This window comes from Otolemur garnettii, unplaced genomic scaffold, assembly GCF_000181295.1.
Source record: "Otolemur garnettii isolate 467f Iridium unplaced genomic scaffold, OtoGar3 scaffold00057, whole genome shotgun sequence".
In the NCBI taxonomy this organism is placed as follows: domain Eukaryota; kingdom Metazoa; phylum Chordata; class Mammalia; order Primates; family Galagidae; genus Otolemur; species Otolemur garnettii.
This window is the reverse complement of record NW_003852452.1, coordinates 7,448,801-7,470,210: the sequence shown is the minus strand read 5'-3', so window position 1 is coordinate 7,470,210 and position 21,410 is coordinate 7,448,801.

The following is a 21,410-nucleotide window of genomic DNA, read 5'->3' as shown; positions in this document are numbered from 1 at the left end:
AATCTTTTGGGGAAGTAGAAGGATTATAAATAAATAACGATAAAGATCACCATATAATGAGTAAGCCATATACAGCACTATGACATTATTCGAGGAATTAAGTGGATGCCATTAAATGTCTAGAAAACCACCTGAGCGCTAATTAAAGCTAACTCCTTTACCCTTCCAATCTTCACTCTTACACAGAACTCCACCACATTACTTACCCATGACGTATTTATATTTTAAACTTGTAACAGCAGCCACCGTCTCAGCACAGGATGTGCCGTACGCGTTAATGGTCTGCTCAACGACATGGCATCACCTGCTTCCGGCCAGACATTACCCCCCATTCCCTTCCACGTCACCACCCCCACAAGCCCTTTTGCTCTCAGGATGTGACCTGTACTTTAATCCTTCTTGGTCCATTTTTAAAGCTTTGTATTTTTAGCTGTTTTGTCATTCACTAAAACCAAGAGTCACGTAACTCAGTTGTTCATTTCAAAAGCCATTCCATTCACAGAACCGAGTGGCTCATTTTAACACAGCTCTTGGACTTGATCAAGATAAGAGTGTCGATGAACTAGTCGTATATGATTCTCTTTCAAGGTTTATTAGCACTCCTTTCCATGTAGGCTCTCTCTCAAAAAAAAAAGAAAGTATCTAAATAAAACCAGCCTTACATCATAGAGGAAAAGATTATTTCAAGTGGACTAGAAAATGATCTGAATTGACTCAGATGCAATGACCTCGCACCCCTGGACCATTATCAACCTTGCCTTCCACGCTGGCCATCCATCCTACAAGCGTTGGTATAAATTGATATCTAACAGAAAATCGAAAAAAAGCAATAGCATCTTAACGCTGTTTCATGATAACGAAGGAACTGGCAGAGTAAAACCCAAACAATATTTATATAGTTCAACTCTATCCTACTGTGTAATTTGAAGATCTTTTGGGGGTTTAAAAGATTAAGTATCATTTTCAGTGTGCAAAGGAAATACCTTACTTGATACCTGGCAATTAAACCTTTGCAAACTCATAGGTCAACACGTTTTATTTGATTTAAACCAAACGGAGACATAGTTGAAAAGAGTTAAAAGAATGTATTTTGCGAAGTTAAGTACAATCCTAAGCTGGCCTAATCTTTGCTAAGTACCCAGCAACATTTCTCGAACTGCTCCATTAAGGGGTTTGAATGGACAGGAAGCCTGTACAGGCTACATGATATTTCAGGACAGGAATTACATTTTTAATAGTGTTAAAGTCTTAATAGTCATTTCAAAGGAGTCATTAATATAAAAAAAGGGGTGGAAAGAATGCCTATTATGGGCATGTTCTTGCTTCTAGCTGGCTGACTAACAATAGAAACTCCTTCTGGGATGTTCCTGAGAAATGAGCGCCAACTTGACTTTTCCTTAGCACTGGGGATGAATCAAGTCACGTCAAGAAAGCAATTCTTGCTACCTGTGGCATAAGAATATGATTAATAGCTACAGAATTATAGAATTTAGTTCACGGATGGCCATAGACTGCATCCAGCCCCCTACCTTTATTTTATATCTGAGGAAACAAGAGGAAAAGAGATAAAGCAGCTTGCCCAGGGGCAGATAATCAGTGAAAATCGGCCTGGCGACTAGGATTCCCAATCCGGCGTTCCAGCTACCACGCCACGCTGCATCTCATCCATCCTTTCATCTGTCCATCCGCCCAGCATCCATTCCGTCTATTCTACAGGCATTTACGAAGCTTAACTCTGTGCCAGAAACAATGTGTGGGCCAGTGAATCATCCGTCCCTGTGTACACACCCCTTTGCAGTATGACTTTCCTGTTCCTCCCCTCGGGAGGTAGAGTTCATTTCTCCACCCACCAAATCTGGACTGACTTTGCCACTTGTTTTGACTTTGAAAAATGTAGTGGATATGACATTATACAACTTCTGAGCCTAACCTTCAAGAGACCTTGCAGCGTCTATGCCTCTCTTGCTGCCTTGGGACTGCCATACCAAGAAGCCTGGGCAAGCCATTGTAAAGATGAGAAGTCAGGCGGCAGCGGGCCAGGATACCCCAGCCAACAGCCCCAGCCACTGCCAGACATGGAGACAAGGCCAAACAAAACCAGCTCAGTCCCTACAAAGCTCCAACTGACTGCACATTTGTGAGTGAGGTTAGCCAATGCCTCATGGCGTGGAGACCAGCTATCAAGGACTGGCTTTGCACGTGTTGCTGACCCACTGAATCATGAGCAGATAAAGAGTTGGTATCTGTGGCCTCCAAGTTTTAAGGTGGCTTGTTGTTAAGTAGCGATGGATAACTGATCCACCATGTTCAGGGCTGATTCTGGAGAAAGAGATAGCTAAAGAAAGACAAATGAGCCAGGTTTTGCTGTCACAAAAGCTCACAGACTGGTGGAGAAAACAAATATAAAAGTCATCTTTTGAGAAATGGAGTAGCAAGTCTCATGCAGTTTTCTAAGTGAGAAATTCTAAGGGGCTAAATTAAAATACTGAGATTCAGTGGGGGGTGGCGACTGAGTGAGATGATTAAAGGCGTCTAGAATGATGTCGGCTTTAGAATGCTTAGTAGACACAGGTAACCTGAAGTTGGAGAAAGGCTGAAGAGGAGACGGTTTAGGGAGAAAGACAGTGAAATGAGAAGTAATTCAGATTTGACGGGTTCACTTTGATAAGGAACCTGGATGTTTCAAGATGAAGTTCAGCTATGTAAGCATCTAGGCAGAAATGAATATACAAGCTCAAAGTTCCAAAGAACACAGCAACTATTGTGACTCATGCCTGTAATTCTAGCACTCTGGGAGACCAAAGTGGGAGGATCAGTTGAGGTCAGAAGTTCAAAACCAGACTGAGGAAGAGCAAGATCCCATTTCTACCAAAAATATAGAAAAATTAGCCAGGCCTTGTGACAGGCAACTTGTAGTGAGTGTCAGCTACTCAGGAGGCTGAGGCAGGAGGATCACTCAAGCCCAGGAGTTTGAGGTTACTGTGAGCTATGATGATACCATGACACTCTACCCAGGGTGAGAGAGTGAGACTCTACCTCAAAAAGAAAAAAAAAAATTCTGGATTGGATTAGAGAACAGCCTTAAGAATCATCTTGACCTCATAGTAGGTGTAATTTAACTCACTGACTGGGTTTAAGTTGACCAAGGAGAGTGAATCAAGTCAACTGTGGGTGAGAAAATGGAGATAGTCAGTGGATCATTCTTCTGAAAACTTTTCTGGGGCACATTAGATAGAAGACAATTTTATATGTTGCCCCATGCCAGACGTGAGGTAAGATTTTGAACTTATTCACATTCTCCCCTCCCCCAAGGAAAAACTACTAGACAGGGCATCAGCTAAACAAATAAAATTTGCTAAAGAATTTGAGAAGAAGACTGAGTGTGGGCATGACATCACTCAGTACACAGCATTTCTTTCCAAAGATCCTCATTAGATAAGTCTTTCCAAGTCACTCATTGGACCACCAGCTGCTGAGTCTCATTCTCTCTTTCCAGACACTTCCCTTGGCCTTCTTCCTGGCTCTTAGATCCATCCCAGCTTTTTTCTTATCCAGAGCAATTTAGCTCTGTCCTAGTTCTCTCCAAGCATCAGCCTACCCACTGCCCAGGAGGCCCAGCCTGTAAGTGGGGCCATCAAGGCGTGCACACCACAAAACACCTCACAGGACGTTACTAAGAGTTAAAAACAGCACTTCATCTTGGTACTTACTAAAATGGGTTTTCTGAAGTAGCTGAGGAAAAAGAATAGCTCGGGGAAGTACAGTACCCTGCCAGGCTGGGCATTAAGGAAATAGATGATCAAAAGTTTGCAGTTGGGCCCCGGCCAAGGATGGCACAGTGCGATAAATTGGCTTCAAGGCTTTGCATCGAGCATTGGTTGTTCTTATTTAACTAACTTGACCTACTTTTTTTCTTTCTAATTGAAATAATGTTCCAGTTTCAGGAAGAGCTATAAATCAAAATGAGGAACTTCTTATAATTTGAAATTTAACCTAGAAACCGTGAGAAATGACTAACATTTAAAAGGTATCCTTCCATTTTTAATGAACACAGCACAGTTACCCAAAACCCATCTATTTAAATGTTCTAGTTTTTAATTAGAACATTCCTTTCACAGTGATAAATAAGACTACACAAGTTGTTGAGAAAATAATAATCACCTTTTTTTTTTTTTGTTACTATGCTGTAGTGAAGTCTCCAAAAATCTCTCTGGCTCTATTTTCCATGCATTTTGTAAAGCAGAAACATCTCTGGAATAGACTCTATCCTGAAAGCTGACACTTACAGAATGAGGAAAATAATTTCTGTTGTGGCAATTATCTTTGTCAAAAAAAAAAAAATCTGCTGATGCATGAATGAATAGAACAGCCAAATTCTCCATCTTTTACTCAGAAGAATAAAACTTATTCTAATAAGTAACCAGTGCACCTCAAGGGAAGTTTTGCGATGTTTTCTTTTTTTAACCAAACCACTTAAGAGTTTTGTGACGCAAATGAAAATAGTAATTTTAGCTGGCAATAAAGAGAATAATTCAACTAGGGAAAAATCAGCTAATAATCAATTAGACTAGTTGGCATTAAGAAACTATGACACTTCAACAAATATTTAGAGTCTGACATAAAAATCACTGTGGGCTCGGCGCCTATAGCTCAACCGGCTGGGGCGCCAGCCATGTACACCTAAGGTGGCAGGTTCGAATCCCCAGCCCGGAACCGCCGGACAACAATGATGGCTGCAACCAAAAAATGGCCGGGCGTTGTGGCGGGCGTCTGTGGTCCCAGCTACTTGGGAGGCAGAGGCAAGAGACTCGCTTGAGCCCAGGAGTTGGAGGTTGCTGTGAGCTGTAATGCCACGGCACTCTACCCAGGGGGACAGCTTGAGGCTCTGTCTCAAAAAAAAAAAAAAAAAAAAAAATCACTGTGAAAGCCTGCATTTTCAAAGTATTAATGCGAATAATTAGACAATGGAGGACACAGCTATTAAATAGGAAGCCTGTATCGGCTCCTTTGCAGAGGCCCACATGGATAAGGATCCAAATATTCATAAACCTCCTGTCTCTGAGAAAGTTGTTTCTTTGTAAATAGTAGAAAGAGATTTTTTTTTAAAAGATCTTAGAATTAATTCAGATATGTTTAGAAGACCTGAAGCCTGTCCATAGTTTCACCCAATCTTTAGGCCTCATATTTGCTCCTACCATTGCAATAAGAAGGCTGCAGCCATCACAGCCCCAACAGACACCTTTGTCATTCTGAGAAGCTTCTGGTTCTCTGCCTCCTGTAAGAACACCACAGATGGGACTGGAAAAATAAGGAAGCTTTTCTTTCCCTATAATGTCTTGCATAGTCGTGTCAAAGTCACTGAAATTTCACCATGAGAGATTTTATCCTTTGGTGTAAGAAGCTTTGTTCTCCATGAGCAAATGTTTACTGAGCAATTCCTGAGTTTCTTGATTGGGTTTGTGGTGTATGCTCTGAGAACATGTCAATCGCTCCCTTTGAGAAAAAAACATTCAAGTAGGGAGGACATGAAGACTACAGAGTCCTGATAAACGCCCTGACGCCCATCTATATGGTCTCTTGGCCTGTCCGTCAGAAGAAAGGGGCATCACAGAATACAAAGAACGCTGGGGAGAGAGGGGGGTGTAAAGCAAGATGGGGGGTATTCAAACAAACTTCTCTAAAATTCTGCCTAAAGCCACAAGGGACGCTGACCAGCAGCCCAGCAACCAGAATGACTCACTTGGAAGGGTCAGATCTGAACATGCAGGTTTCTCGGTACTAAAAGACACGTTGCTGTTGTCTCTGACTTCTGGTCTTTTTTCCGAACTTATGGGAACTCTCACTCACCCCCCAAGTAAGGACATTTCTAGAAGTAGAAGGAGGAATAGAATTCAGGTAAGGTAGGCATTTCCCCCCTCTTTTGTTTATTTCAAATTAATATGAAATTACAAATTTTTAGATTACATTGTTTTCAATTCTAAGGTAAAGTTCAAGTTGTAGTTGAGCCTTTCACCCAGTGGGACATACTGAATACTCACATTGTAAATATTAAATGAGATCTTACCAATTACCCTCCCTTCTCCCGCCAATCATCTTCCCTCTCCTCCTCCCTCCTCTCCCTTCCCCCTTGGTTTGGTAAAATAAGAAAACATCACAAAACTTCCCTTGAGGAGCACTGGATACTTATTACTTTGTGTTTTATCTTTCATGTGGGCAGTAGTTGGTTATATATTGGTTTCATATTAGTATCGAGTACATTGGATACATTTTTTTCCATTCATGAGATGGTTTACTAAGAAGAATGTGTTTCAGCTCCATCCAGGTAAACACAAAAGATACAAAGTCTCCATCATTTCTTATAGCTGAATAGTACTCCATGGTGTACATATGGGCAAAGAAATCCTTAAGAGAAAGAAAGGAATGGTAAGGTGGTTTCAAGGGACCCTGGGATGGAGCCAATTGGTAAGAAAGTCTTGTGTGGATCCAGATAACGGATTCCTTTTAGGGTTTCCTGACTTGCACCAGGATCGATGCCCTCAATCAACTATATGGGTACTGCCCTCTTCTTACATCCCTGGGATTATAGAGCAAATTAATTTCATTGTGAGAAAGGGAAAAGGAGAAGAAAGGAACTTATGGGGACGGAGGTGATGCAGTGTAAAAAAGACAGCCTGTGACCATTTACACAGATGCTCTCTTCCCAGCTCAAAAGCCAAAGGCCATCTCAGTGCCCCAGGGCCTGGCCCAGGAAAGGCAGCTCTTCTAAGATGGTCTGTTAAGTCCTCTGACTACAGTTCTCAGTCTTGGGCTCCTAACCTGGTGTAAAAATAAACAAAACAACACCTTCATCTGTACAGATTTTATAATGTGTGATATTTCAAGATAATATTAAAATTAAAACACAGTCCTCTTTGTGGGTTCACCCCTTCTCTTTTTAATGATGCTATAAACTTAAACAGAAAAAAATGCTTGGCCCTAGCTGCAAAATATAAAACAAGAGGCGTCGGGCTCCTGTAAATATGTATATAAATGTATTCCTGACACAGGTTCATGGGTTTATGAGTTAATTTTACTAAGCTCCAGCCTGCTGATTTACAGACCAGCTTTGAATTCAACCCCAGAACAAACCTCAAACTTGGTTCTGCTTTCCCGAGGGAAAGGTGCTGCCAAGTGCAGGTGCTCACTAGGTGGGGGGTGTGGGGCTGCGAGGGAGACCCCTGGGGCAGTGGGCTTGGCGTGCAGACTGAGAGCAAAGTCAGGGCCCCAGACGAGAACTAGCAGAATCCCCAAATTATGGCTACAAAGAAAGCTGGGAAATGTGTGCATTCATTTTCTTTGCTGATATCAGAGACTTTGTGGTTAATATATCACTGCAATCCCTTCCTTCCTACAGAGCATCTGCATCCATCATCTCTCTCTACATATACCAAATAGATTTCTGGGTCTCTGCAACCTCAATTTGCAGAAGAGTTTCTTGAGTGGCATAGTATACATCTGTGTGTATATGTGTGCATCTATGTGTAGAGATACAGATTCCTGAAGATTTAGCTGGGTGAAGTCTAAGAGTGTACGTTTTTGACTGGGCATCTGTGTCTCATACCTGTAATCCTAACATTTTGGGAGGCTGAGACAGGAAGATTACTTGAGGCCAGGAGTTCAAGACCAGCCTAAGTAATGTAGTGAGCCCCTTCTCTACAAAAAATAAAAAAGTTAGTATCCTGCCCAGGCGCAGTGGTTCATATCTGTAGTCTCCACACTTTGGGAGGCCAAGACAAGAGGATCACTTGAGGCCAGGAGTTTGAGACAAGCCTGGACAGCATAGCAAGACTTCATCTCTACTAAAAACTAAAATTCACCAGGCACAGTGGCACACACCTGCAGTCTCAGCTACTCAGGAAGCTGAGGTAGAAGGGTCCCTTCAGCCTAGGAAATTGAGGTTGCAGAGAGCTATGATGACACCACTGCACTCTATCCTGGGCTACAGAGCAAGACCCTGTCTCAAAAATACTAATCCCAATAATAAACATTTTTAACACTCACTCTGGTGATTCTGGTGCCATCAGTCTAAGAATCACACTTTGAGAGATGTTGTCCTAGATACACATACGCACAGACCAGGGAAATTCTCCTTAGAATTTATTCATGCCATTAGTAAATAAACAAAAAGGAAACATTTCCATAACATTCATTTTAAAAGAGAAAGAATGAAAGCTCACTGTAGAGTCTAATATTTTGAAACTTTGTTTCCTAATTTCCTAATTACAATTTCCTAATTGTTATCGTTGAAATAATAAACATCTCTAAGAAGACTTAGTCTCCATCCACATCTCCCACAACAATTCGGTAAACAATTACCAAATTGTTTGAATTACCAGTTCAAACACCAAACTTTATTCTCTAATCTAACCCAGAATATTAAAATGGAAACTTTTGCCTTTGAAAGGATAAAAGAGAAACTTCCCATCATCTAGAACCATGATTTTCACAGCATCAGTGTGCCATGAGAGGCTCTTAGGTGTGCTGCAAACATTTTGAAAGATCATTACTTAAATTATTTTCAAAAGAAGTTCAAAGCACAGTAAGTATATTCTTTTTTTTAATGCTTTTTTTGATCCACACAATTTAAGTGTGCCATGGAAGTTTAACTATAGATTCAAGCGTGCCCTGGGATATAAAAAGGTTGAAAAACACTGACCTAGAGAGAAAAAAAGCTTTTCTCTACTCCCTAGGGACTGAAAAGATGAGAAGATGATATTCTGATTACAGAAACTCTTCTCGTTCCTCAAAAATCATAATACAATTACAGGAATGATCCTGGGATTTAGTAAAAAAAAAAAAAAAAAATCACTGTCGATCAGCAGATTGGCCCTGGATGGCCCTGCAAAATGCCAAATGTAAAGATTTGACACTCAGATCAAAATGTGAGCCTTTCTACTCAAAATGAAACTCCTAAGCCCTGCTGGAGAGACCTATTTGCTCTCCTGGAGACTCTGCATAGAGGACCTCCGTGGATGCCACTCCTGACAGACTGCTTGCTCACCCCTCTGTTCCCGCAGCCAGCCCACTTCTTCTGTTGGATCCGCTGCCTGCAGACCGCAGCTGTCCTTCTGTCCTCTGCAGTGGGCCACAAGGCACAAGTTCCCCCCTACACTGGCAGCCTGCAGAGCTCCAAACCATCCCCCAGCATCTGGGATGAGGCGGTGCCTGTGTCATCCAGGAGTGACGTGGGGCCGCGAGTCTGAAGCCACGTTCGCCTGTCAGCTTATCGGCAGTGAGGCTGGCATTCACCTCCATCGCTCATTCTCCCATCTCTCAACCAGATAAGGCAAGAAAGGACTGACCAAGAGAGGTCCTTCCATGGCTGCATTCACAGGGAACAATTACCAAGCATTGCCAGAAACCCCAGACTGGGTGGTGGTGGTTCTGTCTCTGACTGCTGTGGCCTTATCGCTTTGCATAGAAATTTCCTGGTTAAACGTCCATTTTCCTGAGTAGACTATAGGTTCTTAAGGACGTGAACTATATAGTGTTGACATCTGTATCCTAAGAAGTTAGGAAGAGAATATATGCAATGCCAGTTGCATGGACATATGACCCCGGCCACCAGCCACTCAGGGCCCCACATTTGGTTTGATGCTCTGCTGTCCACATCTTGAATTTCTTAATAATTTTTTAACTAGGGGCCTGTATTTTTATTTTTCAATGGGTCTTACAAATTACGTATCCATCCCTGATTGTAGTGGGCACTCAGTATTAAGATAGAATTGCACATTAGGGTTAAATGGTAACATAGTTCAAGGACTGACTCCTGGCTCTCCACTGGCTATCTATGTGACCTTGAGAAAGTCATTTAATTTCCTTAAGTCCCAGTCTCTACATCTCTAAAGTTGGAATAATAATAAGAGTGTTAATGAAAATTAAATTAGATACCCCAGGGCAAGTGCTTCTGAAATTTTATCCATGCTGTTATAATTATGCTAAGTGAAATAAGCCAAATGTAGAAAGTCAAAAATTCTGCACACTCTCATTCAAAGACAAAATCTGAAACAGTTAACTTACAGAAGCCGAGAGGGAAATGATGGAGTCTGCTACTAGAGGGAACAGAGAGATGACAGGCAAAGGGTCCAAAGCCTCAGTTAAATGGGAGGAATACGTTTGTTTATTTTGTTTTGTTTTAGATCTATTGAATAGTTTGGTAAATATAGCTAATAATTAGTACTGTACATTTTAATATCACTAAAGAGAAATCTCAAATCTTTTCATCACAAAAATTATCAAACATTTGCTTGGATAATTAGCTTGGTTCAATCATTCCACGTTGCATTCAAGAATCATAACTCCACTTTGTATCCCATAAATACATACAAATATAATTTGTCAATATATAATTTAAAAGTGCTTGCTATAGCCCCTGACACAAATAAAGACTTAACAAATATTCAATACTCCACTTACTGCTAATACAACTAACATAAAAAATCAACTGGATTCCAAGAAAAGGATGTCGACATGGTCCCATCTTCTGGAATGTTCTGTGCTTGCATTCATTCTAGTTTCCAAACTTTCCTGCTAATTTTTCTTTTCCTCTGAAAGACTGAAGTTACTCTTTACCTTTTAAGAAACAAAGAGACAGCAATTCTCTCCGTAAGCAGTAATCATTAAAATTAGATCTCTTGAAAGATTTCTGAAAATAAAGTAAAAATGCCTGTTTACTATTCTGCATTCCTCTGTCCTATTCCACAAGTGAACATTTACTTTCTCTCTTCTTCAACCTTCAACAAGCTCCTGGCGGTGGTGTGGAGACAGACGGTATCTGTTCCTTACTATCTCCTCTATAGGTCACCAAAAACAGTAAAATTCACTGAATCTACTTTTCTCAACAACCAATACCATCCAATTTATCTCATTTTCAATTTCCATCCATTTCTTTACTACATGCCAAAGTATCTACCATGTTTCCCCAAAAATAAGACACTGTCTTACATTTATTTTTTTCTCAAGAAGACATACTAGGGCTTATTTTCAGGGGATGTCTTCCTCTCCATGCTGAAATGCATGGTGTGGCTATGTAGATAGGCTGCAGATAGGTCTTATTATCGGGGTAGGGCTTATATTTAACAATGCATAGAAATCCTCTAGGGCTTATTTTGGGGGTAGGTCTTATTTTCGGGGAAACATGGTATCTTCTAATGTATAGATTCTCTAAATCTAGTAGACATTTAGAGACACCTAGTCTATTACAGTTATCTATATAATGTACAATTAAAAATATTTTTGGATTCCTTTTGTGATGGTAAGGTCTTCCTAAGGATGATAGTAAGACTATTGTCTACTGCTAAAAATATACATCTGAATCACTGAGCACTCAGAATATCCTTTGAATAATGGTCATGAATCTTAGTCCATAAAATCAGTTGTCCTTTACTTTGAAAATGAGCTTTCTCAAGGACCCACGTTGTCTGTTCATTTCTTCTCCCCCAGCCCCTGTCAGGGAACCTTTGCTCACATGTGTACTCACGCACCTGCAGCATCCCCGGAGGTACTGGACTGGGTTCATTTGGGGCAGAAAGATGCCACAGGCAGCCTTCTCTTTGCAGCCTAAGCTTGTCCCCAAATCTATTTCATTTCCTCTGCATGATGCTTTCCTTACCCCCACTGAAGGCCTAGAATTTGATACTCAAAAGCCAAAGAAAAAAGTCCTTGTTCCTGGCCTCTGGTTTGTCATCCCTCCCTTGAAGCAGTGACTATGGAGCACCCAGCAACTTCCTGAACAGGGGTAGAAATCTTCAGAGCTGTGCTGTCCAGCAAGGTAGCTACGAGCCAAATATGGAATGTGGCTTGTCGGAATTGAGACATGAAAGGTACACACTCGATTTCAAAGGCTATAAAAGCAAAAAAATGCAAAATGGTCTCACAAATCATTTTGGACTTCAATGCCATGTTGAAATGACAATATTTTGGATATATCTAGGCTAAATAAAATGTATTATTAAAATTAATTCTACCTGTTTCTTTTCACTCTTTTAAAGTGGCTAGTAGAAAATGTTAAATTATATATGTGGTTTGCATCTGTGGCTTCCATCCTATTTACATTGGCCAGTGCTGCTCTTGCAGAACAAGTAATGGGAACCAAAAATAAATAAATATTCTAAAACTCTTATCGCAAACCTTTTGCATCAGGTCCTGCCTGAGCTTGCTGTTCAACAAATACTTTTAAATTCAACAGTTGTTAAGTGAATGTTGTGTTCCACATGTGCACAAGAAACTGGGGGACTAAAGACGAATCATATGTTACCAGGGAATTTCATCAGGAAATTCACAACTTGGTAGGACAAACTGGGGAGTAGGTAACTAAGTGCCAAAAATGCCCTGTGACAAATCCAAAGTAGGGGTATTGATTTGGTTTTGTTTTTCCTGTCTGGGCAGAAATAGGAAGAGGTAAGACAACCTCCCTAGAGGGGTTCTTGTGTAAGATGTGTAGAGCCTGGTGGAGAGAGGGCGTTCCAGGTGGAGAGAGTACAAAAGGAGTGACTATGTTCAGGAGACAGTGAAAAGCTTCAGGTGACTGAGGGCAAGCTGGTTCAGTGAAGAAGAGGCTGGAAACCCCAACTGGAACCAGATAATGACAAGTCTTGAGGGCAGAGCTCAGGGCATTGACTTTACCGTCTAAGAGAATGGGTACCTAGCAAAGACTTCCAGAAAAATAACCTGGTTAGATCAGGATTTTTAAAAGATAACTGGCAGAAAAATGGAGGCTAAACTAAAATGAGGAGACTGACTACATGCTGGCTGATGGGGCCGGGGAGTTTGTCTTCTAAAGCTACATCCCCCATGACTTTGGAAGAGGCTCAGTGCGTAACAGAGCCGCTTGGTCTAACCACTCCTCATGCTTGAAAAGAAAGCTTAACAGATACCTTTTCTGAAACCCTGGGTAAAACAGAGCTCCCCTAGTCTTCTATTCCAGGCTAGCCTGACAACATTCTCTCTGGTTTCTCGGGAATCAAATGGGCAAGCAAAAAAAAACTTTATTCCTAGAGAGCGCTCAATCTGCTTATGACTTCAACTAGTTATATGCAATTTATTTTTGAATTTTCTTTTTTTTTTTTTTCTGTGGTTTTTGGCCAGGGCTGGGTTCGAACCCACCACTTCCAGCATATGGGGCCAGCGCCCTACTCCTTGAGCCACAGGCGCTGCCCTATTTTTGAATTTTCTTCATTCAAGAGAGCTGTGGGTGAGGGTGGGTCATGTATGAAACTTACTCCTTAGTGTACTCTGTGGAGGTGTACACTTACCTAGCCTAAAAGCGGCCCAGTCAGCTAGCTCATCCCTCCCAAATATCAGCTTCTTCCCAGCAAGGCACAGTGCAGGAGTGACTGCCAGCGTGGCTCTGCCCCACAGAGAGAAGGAAACAGACCAATTCAGCTAGAGGAAAAAAGAGAGCAGAAACATTATTTAATGATCTCAGTTTACTCCTTTGCCTTTGCTGCTGGCATTTTATCAGTTTCTAGATGAATCTGAGAGAATATATCAAGTTCTTCAAAAAATAAAATCCTTTCTGAATAGTGTTGTCATCTTGGTTAGATGGGTTTGTTTTCATTCTCTGGCGTTAATTGAATGGACTACCAATATCAATAGAAAAAAAAATCAGCCTGTAGCAGTATTTATATCAGTAAATAAAAATAGATAAATAAAATAAAACCTTTTTGACTCTTCTCTTCTGAAGACACCTCTTAGTTCTTCCAAGGCAAAATAGGATAAATTCTGATCCTCCTGTCCTCTCTGCTATCACCGACCGTCATGAACAAAACGATGGCTTCTATGGATGAGAAACTAGGTGATAGCTGGCCCAGAGCTGGGACTTTTTTTCCCAGCAAGTATTTCTGAAAATCTTCTGAGTCAGGAGGTTCTTGAGGATCACCTTTAGATCCAGTGAAGTCTGAGAATTACAACGGGTGTGCTCAACCCTGCGTTTCCAGGGGCACCGCCACCTAATTACCCACATTCAGCTAATTAGAGGAGCAGGTAGTTTTGGTCTCCTGGCTCTTGGGCTTAAAAGAAAATACTTTAGGAAAAATCTGAGAAGATCGTATCGGTAAACAAGAGATAGCAAGAGTTAAAGTTTTTACCTCGGTGTGACAAAACTCCAAAAAGCAGCTCTGATGGCTGCAGGTGGGGTAGGCAATCCCCAGTCACAAGCTCTGTTTGCTTGGCCTCTGAAAGGAGATGAGAACTATTCTGAAAACAAATAAATACCTTGACATATTTTTGGAGGTAGTACATAAATCAAGAACCAGCTTGTTCACGTTGACCTAGACTTAAGAACTTTTGCAATTATGTGGTGTAACTAAGCCTGCTAAATGCTTAATTTTTACACGGTACCATGAAGAGCCTAACTTGAAGCCGGGCAACTGCAGTAATTTAGCAAAACGAGCAGGTCTGTTAGCAACAGTATAGGGTTCTGCGTGAATCAGAAAGGAAAAATTAGGGATAGGCAAACCAAATAGCTTTTAAGACAAACATTTTGGCTGCTTCTAAGAAAACAGTTCTGCTTTCCCCTTTTGTTTTAAATGAAAAACAACTTATTAATCAGAGGAAATTTACGTAATAGCTCAGACGTACTCCACATATTGGTTTTTTTTTTTTTTGGTTTATTTTATGTAGCCAAGAAACTTTTAGAGTTGTTTTGAAAATAAATATTGGTGCTTTTTTATTTTTTGAAAAAAAAACTGTTAGTTTAAATTCTGATTAAAATTCGGAAGAGTCCAACTTTGAACTATTAATAAGAATACAGATTTTGAATGTACGGCAATAAGAACCTTCCTTTTAGCTCTACGTAAGCCACATTTGAGACCGTCACAGACTCCAGTACTCAAAAGACAAGGAATCAATGTGCATAAAACAGAACGCTTAATGACAACCAAAACGCTAGCTCTTGTGTAGGCATTTAGAAATCATTCTGCACTTTGTTTCAGAATCTCCCAAGACTTTAGCAGGCCTGGGGTTTGCATATCTTCAGAATTAAAAACTCTTCCAGCTTTATCATCTCTGTAGATCACTGTTTTGTTAGGACATACCGTGCCGCTTTCATAAACCCCGTCTTTGCCTTCAGGCAGACATCTGCAGTTAGTTGTTGGCCCCCAGGTGCTTGTGAGTCCCCGCACTTCAACACACTCCCCCTGAGGAAAAATTAAAAAAATTTAAAAAGAACCTCCAGGAAGTCTGCAGGTGCACATGTGTTTTAGGGGAAATTAATGATGGATTAATAACAAATAGGTGGCTGTGTGTTTGCGCTGGTGTCATTCTGACCTTAAGTACACAGAATGTGATTTCAGGGCTGTTTTCTAGTCCGTACGATGGGGTTTCCCTCTCTCAGCCAAAATAGCTATGTTTAGGAGTCCTGACTAAGGTATCAAGGCATTAAGTTTTCCAGGAAAAATATCTAAAGACTTTCAGTAAAGGACGATTGATACTACAGAGAATAAATGTGTAGAAATCATTGCCTTCATTGCTTTGGACGCTCGCCTACACGTGAGGCAAAGGTTTCAGGGCCATTTCAGTTTAGAAGCAGTGGACAAGGTGAAATAGTTGGTCTATGCCCCAAACCCCCAGATGCCCAAAGCCACTAAGGGTCACATGCTTCTTTGCAAGTTTTTATTCCTTATCTTCTTGGTTATTTGGTTTCTTCTCTGATGATTCAAAATTCTGAGTTATTAGTAGACATTCTTATCTCATTATCATAGTACACCCAAGATCCTTATCCCCCAACAGTTATCAAAAATAATATTCATCCCCTAGACACTGGCCAAGTTGAACTACCTATATCAAATTAAAGGAAAAAGTCTTTTGGTCATGTAAGGGAGATTTAAGTAGCTTAAGGGACAGGTGGATCACCTTTCACTTAAATCATAATTCCTGTCTCAGTGTTTCTGGGTTGTAGTCTCTAAGTGTGCATGAATCGAGCCTCATTTTCACTCCAGAAGATTCCACAAATAATTATCCAACAAAAAGTCCTGTTACTTGAGATCACCAACAGTCAATACACGATCACAGCTAATTGAACGGTAAAGCAGACTTGGACTTATTTTCCTCAAAGACAATGGTCTATCCTTCCATTTAGGATGAAGAATGACTAGAAAGGGAAACTGAGCAATGAAGACTGGCTCTAACAGCAGCGAGCTCATGGGGAGAGTACTAAGAATTAAAACATAAATCATAACTTGTAAAGCTGCACAACTCACAAAACAGATTAACTGTCCCAAAGTTTGACATGAAGACAAACCATCTAAGTACCAACTCTCATTTAACGCCAGCTCCTTCAGACCCATCAGTTTCAAATCACATCACAGACAATTGCTCTAACAGTAAGTTTTCATGGACTCATGTGTTCTAAAAGTAAGACCACTGACTGTTCTAGTAACTCATCTGCTTTACTCATTCTTGAGCTATCCCTGCTCAGATCACCCTATGACTCACTCCTGCCCCCCAGGCCCTGTAAGTGTCCTTCCAAATCTTCCAAGATCCCTCACTAGCACCCTGAGGGGCATTTCCTTTCCTGCAGCAACTAATGAAACTCCTGAGGAAGTTCTGTTCCTTGGTCAGTGAGCTTTACTTCCAGTACACGTGAAAGGGAGTACACTGTAGTATTCTGGTGAAGAACACAGACTCTAGAAACAAATTGCCCCAGTTCAAATTCTACTCTGCTACTCACTAGCTGACAAATTACCTAATTTCTCCATTTCTCTGCATTTCACTTTTCTTATCGGTTGATGAGGATAGAATGTACTACACAAGTTCATTGTAGAGATTCAATAAGTTTATGCATATAGTTTATACATTTATGAGGTATATATGTTTATAAGGTAGGTGTGTGTGTGTGTATTGCAGGTCCCCATAAAAGCATGCACATTTTAAGAAAGGAAAAAATTGTATTAAAATTGCAGTTCTTCATATATACTGATAACAAAAGGTGAATACAAGTCATGTTTAATTTCTGCGATTACAGGAGGTGCTCAAAGTGGTGACCATCAGCATCCAGACACTTCTGCTTCTGGCTATGGTGAACTACTCATAATACTGTATGTACCCTTTGAACAGGTTGTCTTCATTTAGTGCATGTTATAACCTGGGGATGAAACTTTCCATGTTGCATTATTAAGAATGCCTCGTATGTGTGTTCTGCTAACTCCTATCTTGCAGGCACATTGTCTGGGAGGCTTCTGTGGCAAGGTTGTGAACTGTTGCACATGACAGTAGAAGCACGACTTGTTGCTGTGCGAGGCCTCGCAGATGTCCCCTCATATACATCACACACGGCACCTTGCGTCTCAGACTTATCACGAATGCAGGCAGATAACATCATTCAAAATGTGTATACATCTTTCGGCTACACACACACACTCTCACACACACATACTATATACTAATGCCTAGCATATAGTAAGTTGTTGCTACCACCAAAGGTAAATGAAGAATTTGGAGGTAAGAATCAATCACTTGGGGGAAATTCTCTATTGAAAAAGAAAAATAAGGCTCGGCGCCTGTAGCTCAACGGGCTAAGGTGCCAGCCACGTACACCTAAGGTGGCGGGTTCGAATCCAGCCTGGACCTGCCAAACAACAATGACGGCTACAACCAAAAAATAGCCAGGCTTTGTGGCGGGCGCCTGTGGTCCCAGCTACTTGGGAGGCTGAGGCAGGAGACCCGCTTGAGCCCAGGAGTTGGAGGTTGCTGTGAGCTGTAATGCCACGGCACTCTACCCAGGGGGACAGCTTGAGGCTCTGTCTCAAAAAAAAAAAAGAAAAAGAACCTAAAAAAGTGAAGATTAACTGCAGCAGAGGGCAGCAATCTCCCTTTTGGACATTATCTGGGCTGGACAGTGCCCCGCAACAGGCGTGCGTGATAGATGCTTTTCCTCGATAACAAAAATCACTCTGAGTCCCCTCTCCCTGGACACCTCCCAGTATGGAGCCTGAAGAGCTGTCTCCTCATGTTCCCAGACTTCCTCACCACGAGGATAAAATGCCAACTTCTGGTTGAGGAAAAACAAAAAGTCTTCTGAGGGAGCTCCTGGGAGAGATTTTTCTTTCTAGATAAAAATCCTTCCCCATGTTGCCTCGAGTGTGCATGTAATGCCTGAAGCTGTGTCAGCTTTATGCAAACATGGGGTTGCAAGCATGAGGCAGAAAGCAGGCCTCGGAGGATGGTGAGAGATAAAGGGAGAAATAACCAAGATCCCTGATGGCTCTGCAGAGCGACTGAACCAATGCCAGCAAACACCTAACTCCACGTTTGCTGTCATGAGAGGCAAAAAAGCACCTATTGTTTAATCTACCATTCATCAGATTTCGTTGTTGCTGTTCTTGCTTGCCCTCCATGTCCTTCTCTATCAGATAGGGCATGTTACGCACAGGCTTCTCTGCACATGCATGCGGAGAATTCATATCAATGCTGCTTTGTGTCCCATCAATTCTAACAATGAGTCCCCTACCCTCCAGTGCTGAATAAAATTGGATACTTATCAGATTTCTTTTTAAGAAATAGATACTACTAGAACTAATACTCAGAAAATGTTGTTTCAGGAGATCGGGGTACAGTCTGACGTGGTGCTCATGGTTTGGGAGCTACATTGAGATCCACTTATCCATCCAAAATACTCTATTTGTGTGAAATTGTATCTTTTTTTTTTTTGAGACAGAGTCTCACTATGTTGCCCTGGGTAGAGTATCATGGCAACGCAGCTCACAGCAACCTCCAACTCTTAGGCTTAAGCGATTCTCCTGCTTCAACCTCCTAAGTAGCTGAGACTACAAGTGCCCACCACAACGCTCAGCTATTTTTTGTTGCAGTTGCCACTGCTGTTTTAGCTGGCCAGAGCCAGGTTCAAACCACTGATACTGGATTTTTGATACTGGATTTCCAGACTCTTGGTCTCAACGATTCGATGAATGAATCACAGACCACAGGATCAACAGTAGGTTAGGTTTTATTCAACAGATATTATAGCTCTCACAAAGAGCCAAACCTTGCAGAGCAGGATCAGTAGTAAGGTAGGTTTTATATAAGTGTCACAGCTCTTACAAAGAGCCAAACCTCCTTGCAGAGCAGGATACTGGTGTTACAGCTCTTACAAAGAGCCAAACCTCCTTGCAGAGCAGGATATAAGTGTTACAGCTCTTGCTCTTCTGCTCTCTCTCCCTCAGAGGTCTGTGGTGATCTGCAGTGATCTGCACTTGGGCTCTCTGCTCAGGGGCTTATATAGGGGCAGTTGTCCAATGAGCTTTTGGGTCCTAAAAACAGACCAATCAGGAGCAGGTTTTAAAAATGGACCAATCACGGATGCACTGGAGGAATTGCTAGTGTCTTTACCTGCTCCTGTCCAATTCCTTTGCTACTGGAGCCTCCGTTGGGGGAGGGAAGCTCTCCCTGCTTGCCTACAGCCTGCTGGTTCCTCTGCTGGCTGCTGCCACCAATACTGCCAAGACAGAAGTGACAGATCCTCCAACCCCGCTTGGCTGAGCTGGCTGGGGCACCACTTGTCCAGTATCACTGCCACCCCTGGTATATGGGGCCAGTGCCCTACCCACTGAGCCACAGGCACCACCTGAAATTGCATCTTTCTAAAAGAAGTCCTCAATCCACAATCATTATCCAAGAAAGGTCAGTCAAGAAGGAACACAAGCTTTAGGGCTTTGTTTCTCAATCTGGGGTCTTTGGATTTCCCCCCCAAAAAAACTACTGAAACAGATTTGGAGATTGGGACACAAGAATTCAGGTTTTAAATAAACAGCATACAGATTCTGAGTCCTCTCCTCTAGATGATCTTAGTGACTGACACTCATTCCTTCCCTAGTACTTAGTGATCGGCCAAGTTACAGAGGCACTGGGCTTCCAGCTATAAACAGGCAGACCCGGCCCTTCACTCTCCTGTGGTCTCCATAGGAGTAGAGGAAGTGAGGTAATAACTCAACAAGGATTTCATATAGTAAGTTTGATGAAGAAAACCAACATGATGATATGATAGAGAATGCATTTGGGGGATGGAGTAGAGGAGGCCCAGCCAGAGAGACAACATCTCAGCTCCGTTCTGAAAGGATAAAGAGCCTTCTTGCCACGAACTGGGGGAAGAGCCTCCCAGGCAACCACAGGGTGAAGGCCTTGAGTGGGGTTGACTTGGCCGACTTGAGGAAAAGAAAGAGGCCCAGGTTAGAGGGAGAAGCAAGAGACGAGAGAGATGAAGGCAGAGCAGAGGTGCAAATCTTCTTGGCCAAAAGGAAGAAATTTGAAAGAAACCATTTTTATGAGAAGCTAGCAAAAGATTTTAAATGGGAGGGAAGAGGAGAGAGGACACGAGAGTGTATGTGTGTGTGTGGTGTATTAGTCAGTGTTCCTCAGAAAAACAGAACCAAGTGTGGAGAGTATATGGGGAGAGAGAGAGAGAAAGAGATAGGGAGACAGAGAGAAAGAGATTTATTTTAAGGAATTGGTTTACACAACTGTGGAAGCTGATAAGTGCCAAATTGATGAGAGGCTGCACGCTGCAAATTCAGAGAGTTGGTACTGAGGTCTCAACTCCAAAACCAGCAGACTAGACACTCAGGCAGAATCTGTATGTTGCTGTCTGGAGGCAGAAGTGTTTCCTTTTTAGGAAGCCTCAGTCTTTGCTCTTAAAGCCTTAAACTAATTGAGCGCATCCCACCCATATTGTGGGGGGTCATCTGCTTTCCTCAGTGGCTACTGATCGCAATGTTAACAACATCTCAAAGATTCCTTTACAACAACATTTTGACTGATGTTTGACCAAGCAACTGGACACCATAGCTTAACCAAGTTGCCCCAGAAAACCAACCCTCACAGTGTGGGTAAGAGGTGTCTGTGTGTGTGAGAGAGAGGGAGAGAGAAAAGAGAGAAATAATATCTTCCAATACCTGTCTACCAGATTTCCAGGACAGCAGATATGACCTTGCCTGGCTCACATGACAGAAAGCCTCACACATCCTGGTTCCCCCTCCGTCAGTCACCCTGGCTGCTTGCCGCCCTCCCAGGCAAGCTTTATTTCCTCTCACTGTCCACTTACTCCATCTGTCTTCCTGCTTCATTTTCTGTTCCTATTGCCTTGCTGAGAATTTTGGAAGGTTTTTTCATTTGTACCTTAATTTTGTTAAATATTTTGTCTCTTGGCAGGGGAAAAAAATAAAATAAAAATGTGTGTATTATCACAGACCTGTGCATTTAAAAATGATAAAGAGGGGCTGGGTGTCTGTAATCCCAGCACTTTGGGAAGCCAACACCGGAGGATTGCTTGAGGACAGGCGTTCAAAACCAGCCTGGGCAGCATAGTGAGAAAGACCCCGACTCTACAGGTGGGTTGGGGAATGCACCTCCCAGCTACTCAGGAGGCTGAGGCTGGAAGG